The sequence below is a fragment of the Mesocricetus auratus genome, unplaced genomic scaffold (genome assembly GCF_017639785.1).
Source record: "Mesocricetus auratus isolate SY011 unplaced genomic scaffold, BCM_Maur_2.0 Super-Scaffold_2245, whole genome shotgun sequence".
Lineage (NCBI taxonomy): Eukaryota > Metazoa > Chordata > Mammalia > Rodentia > Cricetidae > Mesocricetus > Mesocricetus auratus.
This window is the reverse complement of record NW_024429180.1, coordinates 29,330,581-29,346,236: the sequence shown is the minus strand read 5'-3', so window position 1 is coordinate 29,346,236 and position 15,656 is coordinate 29,330,581. Positions and strand designations below refer to the sequence as shown.

At 35.1% G+C, this 15,656-nt stretch overlaps 1 protein-coding gene and 1 pseudogene across 6 annotated transcripts in view; both read right to left on the bottom strand.

The window, feature by feature from the left end:
• Pcdh9 (protocadherin 9) overlaps positions 1 to 15,656 on the bottom strand; it is an 846,200-nt gene that overhangs the window by 115,341 nt on the left and 715,203 nt on the right. The window lies entirely within an intron of this gene.
• Positions 3,250 to 3,403, bottom strand: LOC121138777 (annotated as a pseudogene).

Here is a 15,656-nt window from a genome sequence, read left to right as displayed (position 1 = left end):
AGACATCAAGTTCATTATCAGGAATGGGCATTCGAGGTGGTCCTTCCACTATTGCTTAGCTTGCCAATTGATGTTATACCTTTAGATCACTCGAGGTCACTCTGGTGCCTGATCTGTCTTCGATCCTATGATTCCCTCTTCCCCCTATTCTACCCCCACCCCCTCAACTTCCTGTTCCCCCATGACCAACTCCCTTCCTCTTTACCCCCTCTATTCTTCCCAGGTCCCACTACCCCCCTCGCCCTGTTCCCCATCCATTCAGAGGATCTTGTCTCCATCCTCTTCTCTTGGGTACTATGCATATATGCATATCTTTTAGGTTCTTTCCTGTTTCCCAGACTCTCTATCTGTGGAAGTGCAGACTGGCACTATCCTGATCCATATCTAAAATCCATATATGAGTGAGTACATATTTTATTTTAAAATGGAAATAAGAAAACAAGAAAGCAACAACAACACCAGTAATTCCACAGCCATGTGTTTACCTTATGCTGCATGAATATGCTTGTGCTGACAATTTAAAGGGTACTTTGCTCAGCCTTGATGCATGGGGGAGGGCCTTGGGGCTATCTCAACTTAATGTGTCAAGCTTTGTTGACTCCCCCTGGACCTGGGACAAGTGTCTTTCCCTTCCTTCCTTTCTTTCTTTCTCCCTTTCTTTCTTTCTTTCTTTCTTTCTTCCTTCCATCCTTTCCTTCCTTCTTTTTTATATTTTGTTCTTTTCAATTTTTTTTAGATAAATTAAAAAACAATTTTATTTTACATACCAATGCCAGGTCTTTCCCCCCTATTGTCTTCCCACTCCCCTCACCATCTCCCTATCCCACACCCCCATCCACTCCTCAGAGAGGATGAAGCCACTCATGGGGGATCATCAAAGTCTGTCACATCATTTGTGGCAAGAACAATGCCTTCCCTCTTGAATCTAGGCTGAAAAAGTATCTCTCCGTGGTAATGGGCTCCAAAAAGCCAGTGTTAAGCCAGATCCAGAAAGAACCATAGTATTTACTCACTCACAGGTGGATATTAAGAATAAAGTATAGGATAACTACCCTACAATCCACTGATTGGAGATGCCCTTCTGTATATATGTTTCTCTTATTGTTTGTTGAATAAAAGACTGTTTATCGAATAGAGGTAGAAAGATAGGCAGGACTAGGAGATGAGGAGAATTATGGGAGAGGTAGGCAGAGAGGTGCCACAAGAGGACATCATGTAGACCACAAAGTTGTAACAGGCCAGGATCCTTCTCTGGTAAGATAAGACCACATGGAATTTCACAGATTAATATAGATGGATTAATAATTAAGAAAGAGTTAGCCAATAAGAAGCCCTAGATATTGGCCAACACTTTTATAACCAATATAGCATCCATATGTTTATTTGGAGCTGAAGTAGCAGTGGCACCTGATGGGACAGAAACCTCCAGCAACAATCCACAGCCTCAGAGACATTAGATAGCAAAGACGGCCCAAATAGTGATGCATGGATTGCCCTGTGAAGGGAAGATAGAAAGGGAGGTCTCCTGAAAAAGCTGGGATCATGGGGTTGCGATGGCAGGGTGGGTGGGATGGGTACTTGTGGGTACCAGTTGTGGAGACAGGATGCAGGAGGTAGTTTGTGGGTAGGAAGGATGGAGAAAATAACTAACTAGACCTCTTGTGATGAGGTGGGGTTTTGTGCAGAACCTCTCAGGGTTAGGGAGAAATATGGTGCTATGGAAACGCCCATGAATCCAAAAGGAAGATCCTAGCTAAGACTTCTAGCACTAGTGGAGAGGACATCTGAACTCCCCTTCTACTGTAATAAAATTGGTGACTACCCTAATTGTCATCAGAGAGCCTTTATCCAGTAACTGATGGAAGCAGATGCACAGATCCACAGTCAAGCACTGGGTGGAGCTCTGGGAGTCCTCTTCAAGAAAGGGAGGAGGGATTATGCAAGCTAGGAGGATCAAGGTCATAATGGAGGAACCCACCACAGAGAATGGTGACCTGACTTTCTGAGAGCACATGGACTCTGGACTAACAGGGAGCTTCCATAGGACTGACATGGGACCTCTGAATGTGTGTGACAGTTGTGTAGCTTGATCTGTTTATAAAGCTCCTAGCAGTGAGATCTGAACATGTCCCTGGAATTTAGCTGGAATTTGGAAATCTGTTCCCCATGATGGATTACCTTGCCCAGTTCTTTTGTAGGTGGAAGAGCTTGGTTCTCCCTCAACTGGATGTGTCATGCTTTGTTCAGGCTCATGGGAGGCCTGTCCCTTTCTAAATGGCAATAGAGGAATGGATGGGAAGGGAGTAGATGGGATTTGATGGGGAAGGAGTAGAGAGAGAAACTGTGGTTGACATGTAAAATAGATGAAAAAATGTTAATTAAATAAAACAAAAATTATAAACAAGCAAGAACATAGAAACTATACTTTATGTTTGGAAGCCACAACTACAGAGATCCTTTGCTAACTATCATTTTCTTTGATACTATTTTTAAACAAAGAACGAAAGTATGCTATGGGATTTTCGAACCTCATACACAAGATATGTATCATTCAGAGAAAATAAAAGTAAATGAATGCACTCATACAAAGTTAATTGAAAACTCAAAATGTCTAATTAATGAAATTCAATAAAATTCAGATGACCTGACATTCCTTCAAGGTCAAGTACATGCTATTAAGTTCCAGATTTTATTGTCATATTCATCAAAAAATCCATTTTAAAAAAGTTATGTACTTTTTATATGAATCATCAATGTCCTGGCGGCTAGGTTTATGTCAACTTGCTACAAGCTATAACCATGTGACAAGCAGGAACATCTTTTGATTAGATGCTTTTAACAAGTTCCAGTGTAAGACATTTACTTAAAAAGTGAATTGTGGAAGAAAGCTAAGCCCATTGTGGATGCTGCTATCCTAGGATGGTGGTCCTAATTCTACAACAAAGCAGGCTGAATCATGAAGAAGAAACCAATAATTAGCACCCCTCCATGGCCTTTACATCACCTTCTGCCTATGGTTTCCTGCCTTTTTTCAGAACCTGTCCTGACTTGCTTCTGTGATTGACTATGATGTAGAATTATAAACCAAACAAAAGCTTTCCAATCCAATTTGTTTGTGATCATGGTGTTTTATAATAGTAACAGTAACTCTAATTAAGACAAATAATAAAATATTCATTAACATGTACATATTCTCTCTTCAGTCTGAAACTATAAATATGCAAGTCTCCATCTAAAATAACTCCTTTTTAAGGGGGAACATAAACACAGTTCCCCCTTATGATGACGAGTTTTCCACAATAGAGAAGATTGCAGGGGTCAGCACATCTAGAGTGCAATAAGTAAGCATTGCTCTTGGAAAACCACATCTGTGACCATGGTATTTAATCTGCCAGTTTAGTATCTAAAATAATTTGTAAGTAAAAACTATTAGTAGAGCATTTCATCGTACCTACACAGATATATGACATTGTCTGATTTTAAAGGTTGAGTTGGAAAGGAGTATTGCGTACTGTAATTTTATTGCATAATTACACAGGAAAAACAAATGAGCAAGTACTATTAGCCAGAGTGTTAACATGTAAAAATATAACACTTGCCTTTAGAAATTAATAAAATGTTTTCTACACAAATAAAACACTAAAATGCACTGAAAACTTTTTCATGATGCAATTTTTAAAAGTGTATAAAAATAGAATGATTTGGCCATAGTAATTTAAGTCATGAACTGATGGGAAATAATTGCTTAATATAGCTGATAAACCCTTTTGATTACATAGTTAAATGCTAATTATGTGATTCTCCATTACCTACACGATTTCCCAACTGCATATTCATGATATAAGGAGCAGAAACATCTCTATTTGCTTGTCTTGTTGAAATGATGCATTTCTCCATTTCATTTTATTACTTGCATTTATCCCTCTTTATTTATTTAATTCCATCTCATTGCAGGGAACAGACTACTCCCTGGTTCACTTAGATGTCTGCTTTTATTCCATATGAGAAAGTTTGTCGGTCACAGCTGTTGATAGCATCAGGAACCCAGAAGTAAAGTCTCTGCAACTGTCAAACTCAAGTGTGAATAATATCCTGGATAAGTGACGTTTTGGTGTTGTTCTCCATGTAACAGCCCTGGCTGTACTGGAAAACAGTTTGTAGACCAAGCTGGCCTCAAACTCACAGAGATCTGCCTTCCTGTACTTCCCTAGTTCTGGGATTAAAGTTGTGGATCACCACAACCCAGCTTTCATTAACAAATTTTTGTAGAGAAAAGCAAGTATTTTATGATCCTTGTTCTTTTTTTATACTAATACATTTTATTTTTTCAAGAATGTGACATTAAGTAATAAATGATAATAAAATTATTCTGGTGGTGTTTACATAGGAAATTACAGCAATTAAATTTTAGTATGTTAACATGACATCTTAGTTACAATGAACTTACCCTTTCTAAAATTCCTATTAATGTCTTTATAGATAAAGTGAAAGAAAATGAACCACATTAATAACGTTTATTTTTGTAAATAATAAAATAACAGGTGTAAAATGATATATGTCAAGTTAATAATATACTATTTAGTAAACTAATAAACTGAAGTATTTATATTTTACTCTTTATATTAAAACTATCTTATTTAACGAAACTACATGCTGTTGTAATAGTTTTTTGGTAAGTCATGTAGCAAGAGTTCAAACCAAGTTTTCCATTAGATTTCTACATTAATTGTAAAGCTGATTGCTACATATTTCATTTTATAAACACTTCATTCAGCTTTATAAATTCAATGTATGAAGTGTAGAAAGTATATTACACTCAATGAATAGTAAATTGTCAAAAAATCTCTCATCTAAAAACAGTATTTGAGATACTTATAAAAGTATGAATAAGCCATACGTGTCTCTGTATATTCTTCAGAAACATGTTTCTTAAACTTGTATAATCACCTTGATGTGTAACCATATACTACTTGAGAAGTATACTATAAAATGCATAATAGTATGTAATCATAATATAATATAGTGTACTAATGTGTCTCAATTAATAACAGCATTGTGAACTCTCTCACAACAGCCCTTAGAATTGTATGTCATTTTAGTGAAAATTCATAATCTGAGATGCAATGGATGTAATGTACCAGTCAAGAGAATGGACCACATCTGCAAGGACATAAACACCAATATAATATCCATTATACTACAGGCTAATGACTTTAAATCATTAACATTAATTTCATATTTTATTGATCATTTAAATAAAAATATTTGAGAATTCAGTCTAATCAACAGGAAAATATATCCTAAACACTAAAAACTGACATGTTGGGATTATTAAAAAGTTACATTTGCTGTGACCAATAAAAGACCATAAATAGTCAAATGACTAACTATATAGTGGATTAATGGCTACACATCCACTGTGTACGAAGTACCTTTCTTACTTTAGAAGTACGATTTTTTCAAAGAAAAAAGTGAATATTTGTTTCAATTTAACAAGGACATCAGTTTAATAGTTCTAGCAATATAAACTTGATATAAGAGAATACCTGTTTCCTCTTCGCATTTGTCAAAATTCTTTCATTTAATAAAAAAGACTCTGGTGCTTCTGAGTCCAAATTCAATATAAGACTAACTTTGACTGTAGGTAAATACAACACCTTAAGTATGACAAACACATTGATGGAGAGATAGCTCAATAGTTAGGAACACTTGTTTGAAAAGACTTATGTTCAATTCCCAATACCCACCTGCAGTCCCCCAGGTATGGTATGGTATGGTATGGTATGGTGTGGTATGGTATGGTATGGTATTCATTCATACATGGGATTACCCATACACACAGAGTATTTTAAAAATCTTAAAGACAATAATGACAAAACTTTGGAAGCTAATGAGACTAGTAAATTTATGCACAAAAGAAGGCATGGACAAAACAAATCAGTGGCATAAAACAATGAATCGGCAAAAATGGAAATATTAAGAGGGCAAACTTGGTAAATGACAACCAGGTGGGCTATAAAATCCTCTACCATAACGACTGCTCTGTGTCTATTTCCCCAGTAAAGGTGTAAGAGCTATGTGCTACTGGGCACAGATTTCTGTAGGTATTAGGCTTCCACTGAAACCCCCATTCTTGTGTTCCTGCATAGCAAGAACTGTAAATAGCTAAGCCATGTCCCCAGCTCCTGTGATTTGCTTTGTAAGACATTTTAAAATCCACACAGATTTTAAAAAGTGCACAAGGGCAAGTGCAGGTTTTTTGTTTTTTTTTTATGCTTGCCATTATTTTAGTCAAAATAAACATTGGAAAATATAGTTTGAAAATACAAAAGAGTTGAGTTTGAAAAGTCTACACTGATGAGTTCCCTCAGAGGGACCAGAACCAGGTCTATAAATATCTTCAAGGTAACCCTAAGATTAAGAGAACAACATCGTTTATAATGTCATAAGAAGGAAGGACACAGAACAATGGCCTGCAGCTAAAGAAAAGAAAAATTTGGCTGGTTATTTTAAAAGTTCTTGATACTGAGGTCAAAGAGTTTAAGTCACTAGCAGCAGCACAAGCTTTCGTGGTCAAGTGCAGTTTTTTCAAGGTAGGTGGGTTAGCAAATTAAGAACTAGGAAATCCTTAGAACTGCAGAGCCCATTAAGAAAGATGAAAATTGTAGTGGGAATGTGCCTCATTCATTCTGAAAGTGCCTTATTCTTTTGGTATAACCTACACATACTAGGGCTAGTGACATCAATGTTTCTTCTTGTAGATAGATTGACTGAGTCAAATACATACCACTTTCTTTTCAGGTTTTTATCTTCAATTTAAATGGTGCATCATTAATTAAAATAGAATTATATTACTTTCCTCATCCTTTCTCCATTAGTTCCTTCCACTGACCCTCCCTCCAAACCCTGCATACCCCAAAACTCTAAAATTGGTATTATCCTTTTCTTGGATTATCTTGCTTTCACACATGTAAATTTAGGTAGGGGTAGAGACAAACTGAGAGTTGAATAAATATGAGAAGAAGTAGCCCTTCCATTTTTCTCACAGCTGCAGAACTTCGTTGTACGTAGTATGTGAAGGGGAACAGGGATGTGGATTTTTAATACATTTCTTAATCTTTTAGAGGAGCTGTATATGTTATGAAGCACAGTATGTTCATTATTTTGCTGTTTGTTTTACATTCAGTAAATATCTACTGAGTGGCAGTTGTCGATGTTGTGACATGGCCCAAACAGTCAATCCCAAGCTACCTATTAATTTATTTTTTAACTTTAACTTATAGCAGAAATTTGTCAGGTTGCAAAATGAACCGAATTGAAAGGAAGCAACAACATAGCATCACAGGTCATGCATAGAGCTTCACTGCAGTACAGACTGGTTCATAGCAGCAGCAACTCCGAGTTCATAGTGCAGAAGGATAGAAGAGAACTTCACTCACTCTTAGAGGGACATCTGAACTGTGAATTTTCAAGTCACAAGGACATGATATGCATCATAAAAAGATTTACAAATAAATGTGTTTACCTGCATCTTAGTGATAAAATATCATATGGACATCTGTCAGTCTGTTAAAATCTTATAATTCTCTTTTTTGATAATGTCACATTACTACTATTTTTATATCGTTTGAACTCATTCCTCTGTTCAACCTCGCTTGCCACTCCATTTTATTTTCAGTTAAGCTGAGTTTTGGAAATAGCCTGATATGAAGAAATCTGATGACAGTAATATATGGATGTATTGGTGAGCTTCCAATGCAGGGGAGATCTCTGTGTGTATTATCTTACAAACTTCTATTATCAATTATTCTATTCAAAGTAAAATTTGAACATTTGCTTGATCCATTCATGTAAAATTAAAATAAATTTAGACCCTCATCTTGAGAAACAATTCATCATTCCTCTCTCTATAGTATTTCTTTTAATTAATACACTAATTCTATGAATTCAGTATTAATACTATCTCAATTTTAATCTGTAAAATCCTGACACAGAAGTATATTAGACCAATGAATCAAAATGCCAATCCACCAAATGAAAGAGTTAAGGCCAAAAGCTTTCATGCATTTTGTTCCAATTGCTCTTCATAACTGAAGTTTATGTCTAAGAGACCACAGAGGAAACACTTAGTTACTTAATTCAAGTGTGTATACCTGTATGGAGGCAGAGGCAGGCGGGTCTCTGTGAGTTCGAGGCCAGTCTGGTCTACAGAGCGAGTTCCAGGACAGCCTCCAAAACAATACAGAGAAACCCTGTCTCGAAAAACCAAATAATAATAATAATAATAATAATAAATCTATGTAAAGAAAATCTTTAGGAAAATCACAGGAGATTTTTAAGCAATAATTCCTGAAACTTTATATTTCAAAACCAGGACACCTGCGGATGCATTTAGTGATCACTACAAAAGGATTAGCAAAATGTGAAGAGGCTTTCAAAGCAAAGCTTTGAAGGAACATGGATGATTATATTTTAATGACAGGAGATTCATGAGGGTTTCAATTATATCATTGCTCCTGACCTGTTTTCACAAACTACTACAAGAAGACAAATGAAATAGTCAAATCCTTTCATGGTTAGACTACTAACATGGTTCAAATTTATTATTCACAGAATAATTATGTTCAACTTAGAAATTATAAATAGTTTCTAGGAAGATGTTTAAATGGTAAGAGTCATTATTGTTTTTGGCTTTAATGATTTTCATACCATGAATATTTTTCTCTGTTCATGGTTCCCTTTACATTCAACCAGAAGTGGGCTTATTAAAACATGTACTTCCTGGTTATTTGTTGTAAGAAAATATTAAAAGATTATATTTATGATCCTACATTTCTACTTAAATGAAAGTTGGCCACAAAAGACCCCTGGTTTCTTACTTGATTATGACATATTCCTGGAGCAAAAGTTTCAAAGTGATGATGATTTAACATTCTCTAAGCCAGGTTCTTAAAGCCATCTCTAGAAATTACTGACAATATATCTGAGGCTGGAGCTCATTTACCTGATTCAAATATAACACGCTACTTTCAAAGTAATAAGTCTCACATTATTTTCACTATACATATGGTTATAGCCTTGAGAAATTTAATCATTGCTATGAAAGTTATTAAATAAGTTATATTCACAATATATATTATCTATTAACTTTTGATATCTTTGTGCCTGTACTTGAAATGCTAATTTAGCAGAGACTTAATTTTAAAAATTATTTCCTTTTATTTATCATATTTATTATATTTATTCATTGTATTTATTTATCATCATATTTCCTTTCACCTTCCTCACTGTAAACATTCCCATCTACTCCTCTTTGCTCCCTTTAAAACTCATGGTATCTCCTTTTTCATTAACTGTTGTTACATACATACATACATATGTATATATTTACATACATATATGTATATATGTTTTTTCATAAACACTTAAACACAACCTGTTAAAATGTATAGTTACTTCTATATATGCCATTAGGGATGAATATTTTCTATTGGACAAAAATTGATGTGCTTTTCCCTAGGAAAAATTGCTTCTCCTATTCTCAGCATTTCTCAGTTGTCTATAATTCTTCATGTAGGTTTGAGGCCTTTTGGACTTTCCACATCCTTATTAGCAGACCTATTATTGTTGCCCTTGTTCAGCTCGTGTTTGGGAAATAATGTTGCTGACATGATGAGATATCCATTCTGACATTCCTAGGAGACACCATGTCATTGAAAACTCCCTGTTCCTCTGGAACTTACAATATTTCCACATGCTCGTCTATAATAATCCCTGAAACTTGGGAGTTGGAGGTGTATGGAAGATGTATCCTTTCAGACTGAACTCCACAATGCTGTACTTTGAATTCAATAACTGAAAATGAATTGAATAAAACAATAGAAATCCTAGAGAGAGACTGAGCTGAAATGAATATGAAACTGAAAAACTCAGGTTTTGGTTCTGGGTTTCTGTCATCCATTGCAAAGAGGAGGTTTCTTGATGGGGGCAAGGACTACACTTACTTATTTAGGATGAGGACAAATATGTGGAATGTCGAGATCATGCTGGTTTACTAAATTTCTCATTCTAGGTTCTTCTCTCCAAGATCTCACTAGTCCTAGGAAGTCAGTAAAGTTTCCAATATCAGACATAAGTTCTCTCTTGTTCAATGGGTCTTAAGTCTGATTAGACAGGAATAGGTTGCCACCAACGTATGTGTGCCACTGCTGCACCCTTAGATTACAGAACCATGCTGGTTATTGGTGTTGTACATAGACCTTATAGCTGAGTAGGACAGTTCATTCTCTTCATGTGTTGGAAGCTTGAATATGACCTTCCTGTGTAATGAACTAGTCATTAGGGAGAATGCTTTAAGGTCAATTCTGGAGCTTCAGCAATTCTGGTCCCTGTGTCTGAAGTGTGTGGTGTTTTCAGCAGTAAAGGCTTATCTCCTTTTTCTGGTGACATGGGGCTAGTGAGGTCAAAAGGAATAGTCAAAATATAATGCTTTCTGAGTCTCTTGGACGAACCTGACATGACACTCAAAGTGGGCTTTGATGTAGGCTTTCTTCTTTCTATGATGCAGTAGTAAAGAAATCTCAGAATTTAGGAAAAACCTATTAAGGATAGTGAGAGGAAGCCTATTATTTCTCATTAGTCTGTTTCAAAACTCAAGAAGAAGGGAAAGAGGCCAAATAGGATAAAGGAAATATAAGTGAAATGCTACAGACATTCTGAGAGTAGTTCATTTATTATCTCCAAATTTTCTTGCTGTCAGCCTCAATCTTTGCTGAACACTTGCCTGGAGATGGAGGAAAAAGCCAGAAAATGGATAGGGTGCTGAGAAAATAAAGAAGCAAAATAAAGAAAACAATGACAAAATATTTGGGGTAAGAAAGAAATGGTGAATACAGTTTAGATTACATGGTTATCTTCTGAAGGCAGTCTCACTATTCTGCATGAGAGTCATGGCTCCATGATGTCATTACCTCTAGGACTGAGATTTGCACATCAGGAAAATATGGCTCAGTGATTAATTTATTGCAAGGAAGTACATCACATATTTCTAAATACTATGTAATGTAAATCATAAAAATGACACTCAGGACCAGATGGTGTTAAAATATCAATTTTTTCTTATTATCTTTTGAAAAAAAGGGATGTTTTAGCAAGTAAGTGTCATTCAAAGTGGCAGAGAAAACAAGGTATATTATAATCAGTGTAATTATTAAATGTCAATTAGAATTTTCATCAGATAAATGATGTCAGGCTAACTTCTAATAGCAAGCTTCTCAAATGTTAATTAAAAGAATAAATGTTAAAGATTGGTTTAACTTTGTGCTTTGACGTTTTTTAAATTTTATGTTTATGATATCTAGTTAATTTTTTTCTTATACTTTAATCCCTTTTATAATCCAAATTACCTCAATATATAAGTACAAAATAATTAAAATTTAATTAACAAGTGATGATATTTTTATAATTCAATCTATTTATATATTTTACTTAGGACAGCGCCTTCATGTAAATTAAACACTTATGTGCTAGTGAAATGGATGTTTTTCAAACATTCAAGTAAACATTCATATTAAGGATTGTTACTTATTTAGTTTGGCTTTAGTTTAAATGTTCGGTTGTATTCTATCATAATCAATTTCTTAGTAACTGAAACAGACTATCAAACTCTATGTACTACAATGGCAAAGGATTCAGAATGTAGCTTAAAGGTCACTGCCATTCAGCTCTGTCTCTATTTTACTCACTTTGATCATATATTGAATATATTTTCACATACAAGATTACACTCCGTGCTAATCAAATGATACAATATTATAGGCCATGCTAATAAAGCATTTTCACTTACAAAAAGTTAATAAAAATGCTAATTATACTTTCACTAGTTGAACTTAATTTCAATAGCACTAAATTGTCTTGTTTGGATAATCTCAAATGAAACTAAGTGATCAGTCACATTATAACCAGAATGTAAGATTAATTTTCTAATATTACATATTAAAGGCAGGAATTATGATGGAGTTTGATCAGAAGTTTCTTTAATTTACACTGATTATGAAACACATTTCTTACATTAAGAAATAATGGACTAGGTCTTACAAATACATCAAGAGATTACACAGCTAATGTTGAAGATTCAAAATTTTTACTATACTCTACATGGAAGTAAATATGATCACAGGTCATGCTCACCATTTACCAATATCCTTACTGGGCTTTTTCTAATCTCTTTGGTAACTATCTAAGGCTTTTGAATGGTCAAAACAGTATTTTTCATAGAAAATGTGTGTGATGTTTTAATTGTTATAACTTGATAATACATTTTATTTAAAAAGAAAAAAAATTAAAGTATCTCGAGAAATTTTTATCCTTACCTCTAGCCACATTTCAAATATTCAAAAATAAATTTGAATGAATTGTGTACTTAAGACTTGATCAAAAGGGATATGGATTTTCAGGGCTAAAATATTCATATGCTTATGATTTCCCTCAAAATGAGTTATAGTATTTCTACTTTCCCTTAATATTTCATTATCAGAATGCACTGTTTGGCACATAATGGCTGATAAATAGTTTTTGAGAACATTAAAAAAATACGCAGTCCAAAGAATGGGAAAAATGATAGGGATTATCTTTTTTCTCTCTCTCTCAGAGAGAGAGAGAGAGAGAGAGAGAGAGGAGAGAGAGAAGTGTATATGTATATCTGCATTTACTAGATAAATGTGCATGTGTGTATGAGGAGATCTGGAAACTCCACTGTCATTTCCTGAAATAATACTTCTGAATTTTTACACTTCCCCTGACAGGACCTCTTCTTCATCTTTGTCTGAGATTCTCATGTCTCTGTTTTCCATTACATAGACTCACTCTTGTGGATTATGGTTAGTTTGAATTTAGGTCCCCTAGCATATACAGCAAATGTGTTTACATACTGAGATGTCTCCATCAGTCCTCAAATACACATTTTCAGTCTCATAAACTAAGAATATGTGTAGATTTTAAAGATATGCAAATATAGTGAAAATTATTTTCAGGCATTTTTAGCTTTGTGGTTTTTAATACTGTGCTATAATGAACAAATTTATTTATTCACATAAAATATTTCAGTTACTCTATTATTCTAACTAGCAGTTAGGACGTTATATTCAAAGCCTATGAAATGATGAACTGTGTATACAATTAATAAATCACATTGGAAAATACCATTATAGAATGTGAAAGAATATATGCCTTAAGAAGACATCTAATTTCTTAGGTATCTTACTGTGGAAGTGAGGATTCGTTCAAGGTAGAAGGATACATCAGTGCACAGAAACTACAATTAAGAAAATCCTTTCACTGAGATCACTATTGTGGTGCAGCTGAAATTATCCCACTATATGAAATTGAAGAATGAAGCAGGACTAAATGTTGGAAGCCCCGACAACCAATGGTGTATATATCGAGTTTCTTTAAGGTAGAAATCCCTTTTGAAAAAAAAGTAAAATTGAATGTTAGACTCTTTGATGTCATGTCCGTTGTGAGCATTAGTGCTTTATCCATGGCATGTAAATCAGTTATTAAATTGGAAACTACCAGGGTTTTTATCTAAGCAGGTAATTTGGTATTAAAGTCTTATCATAATATTTGCACTGGTGGCATGCTATTTGCCTCATCATACGAAAGTCACCAATATGCTTAAGCAGTGATATGCTGTATGAAGTATTAATAACTCAAAAAAGATGAAGTCATTTTGTTCCCTCACAGACTCACTTAAAAATTATATATAGCACAGCAACTTTCACATAATATTCATTAAAATTCAATTCATTAAGACAAGAAGAAACAAGAATTGCTATATATTGCTGGAGAATAGCAAGTGTAGGATTTAATGTTGAACTACAAAAGGGTTTTGCTTTAATTATCCACAGATACTCACAAATAACTAAGCAGCTATGAAAAGTAGTCTCTGTTAGGGTCCCAGAAGCAAAGATGACATGATGCTGCAATACTGTAATGGGAATCAGGGTCTTAGGGAAGAAGTGTTTTACGTCAGTGCTGTAATGGAATTCTGGATACCAGTGATTCCTTCTCACTGTTCATTTGGAAGGCTCATGAATTTTCAGGTTAAGGACAAAGTAAATGTTTTCAAAGTATATATTACACAAAGTAAACGTTTTCAAAGTATATATTACCCAGTCACCACAAGACACAAGTTGCTGGGATTTTTTTTCTTCATAGTGTTATAACTGTACAATAAATATGGACAATTCACTAACTAACACAGTGTGAATGTGTGTCCCAGGAGATAAGCTCATGTTGAAATGGGATTTTCCTTGTGACAATTTTGCAAAAAGAATTTCTGGAAGGTGATGGAGCGATAGGAGTGTTATCTTTTGGGGTAAAGCTAAAACCATGCCTCACCACACCTCTACTGTAAACCATATGAAGTCAGTAAACAATAAAAGATGATTCCTTCCAGAAAGCAGAACCTTGATCTTAGCTTGCAAGTCTCCAAAAGCGGGAGGGAATCAATCTTTAAACATTACAGATTTCTTAATAATTAGCATCCATCTGTAACAGCTCAAATTAATCTGAGTCATCTTCATCTTTGTGATCCTAGAGAGTCTTATCTTTAGATGTGAAATGGTTCTGCCTTCTCATCTTTTTTTCTGGATCACTCAATATCTAGAATTATATTGCTGAATGCATCTAAGAATACTACACGTTGAAGGCGTGGATGCAATTTTATCACTAGACCCAAGATAAATGATAAATGGGTTTTTATTAGGGACAATTACACAGAAAAATACAAAGAGCCACGGAACATTTCCCTGCCCTTCCTACTGGATCCAGTGACTTACCAGAAAAAAAGTGTGCAAAGAAAAGGCAAGCCTAAAGCTCCTATCTTTCCACTTCCGTCCACGTGAAGCCACACCCAGAGGGATGTGGCCAAAGTCTCAAGTCCACAGATCAGATGCCTACATTCCCCTTTTAATTTAAAGAAGAAGGTTTTAGGTTGCTCAGGCCTCCTCACTGACTCTCACACTCAGGGGGTCTGGATGAGTTTCATGCTGGACTCCAAGCTGTCGGTCTAGGGTCCAAGAGGTCCCCCTTGTTCAGATCAGCTGTCTCTGCTGGTTTTGCCAGCCCATTCTTTGCCAATTTGCTCATCGCTCCTTTCTCTGTGTCACTGGGTTCCAGTTCAGTTTTTTTATTACTTTAATTTTAAATAGCTTGCTTCACTTATGGGCCCTGGGCACCAGGTCAGTGTTTATCCCTGGCTTACAAATGGACTTTGTGTGTCCATAACACAAAGAGGATTGCTTCTCAGCCTGGACTCATAGGGGAGTGCCTGGACCCTGCCCTGAGTAAAATGACAGACTCTAGATATCCCGATGTGGAAGAAAGTGGGGATAGGGTGGGAGGCTGGAGGAATGGTGGGGGGTTCAGAAGGAGGGGAGGGAGAGGGAACTGGGATTGACATGTGAAGCAAGCTATTTAAAATTAAAGTAGTTAAAAAAAGTTTTTAAACCTGATGCAAATTTTATATACAATTATAATAAAAGCCCAGTATACTCTAAGAAAAGGAAAGGTAAACACACACAAATTAAAACCTACAATCAGTAAGAACAACATTAAACAATAGATATGTACTACATGTCCAGTGCACATGTACA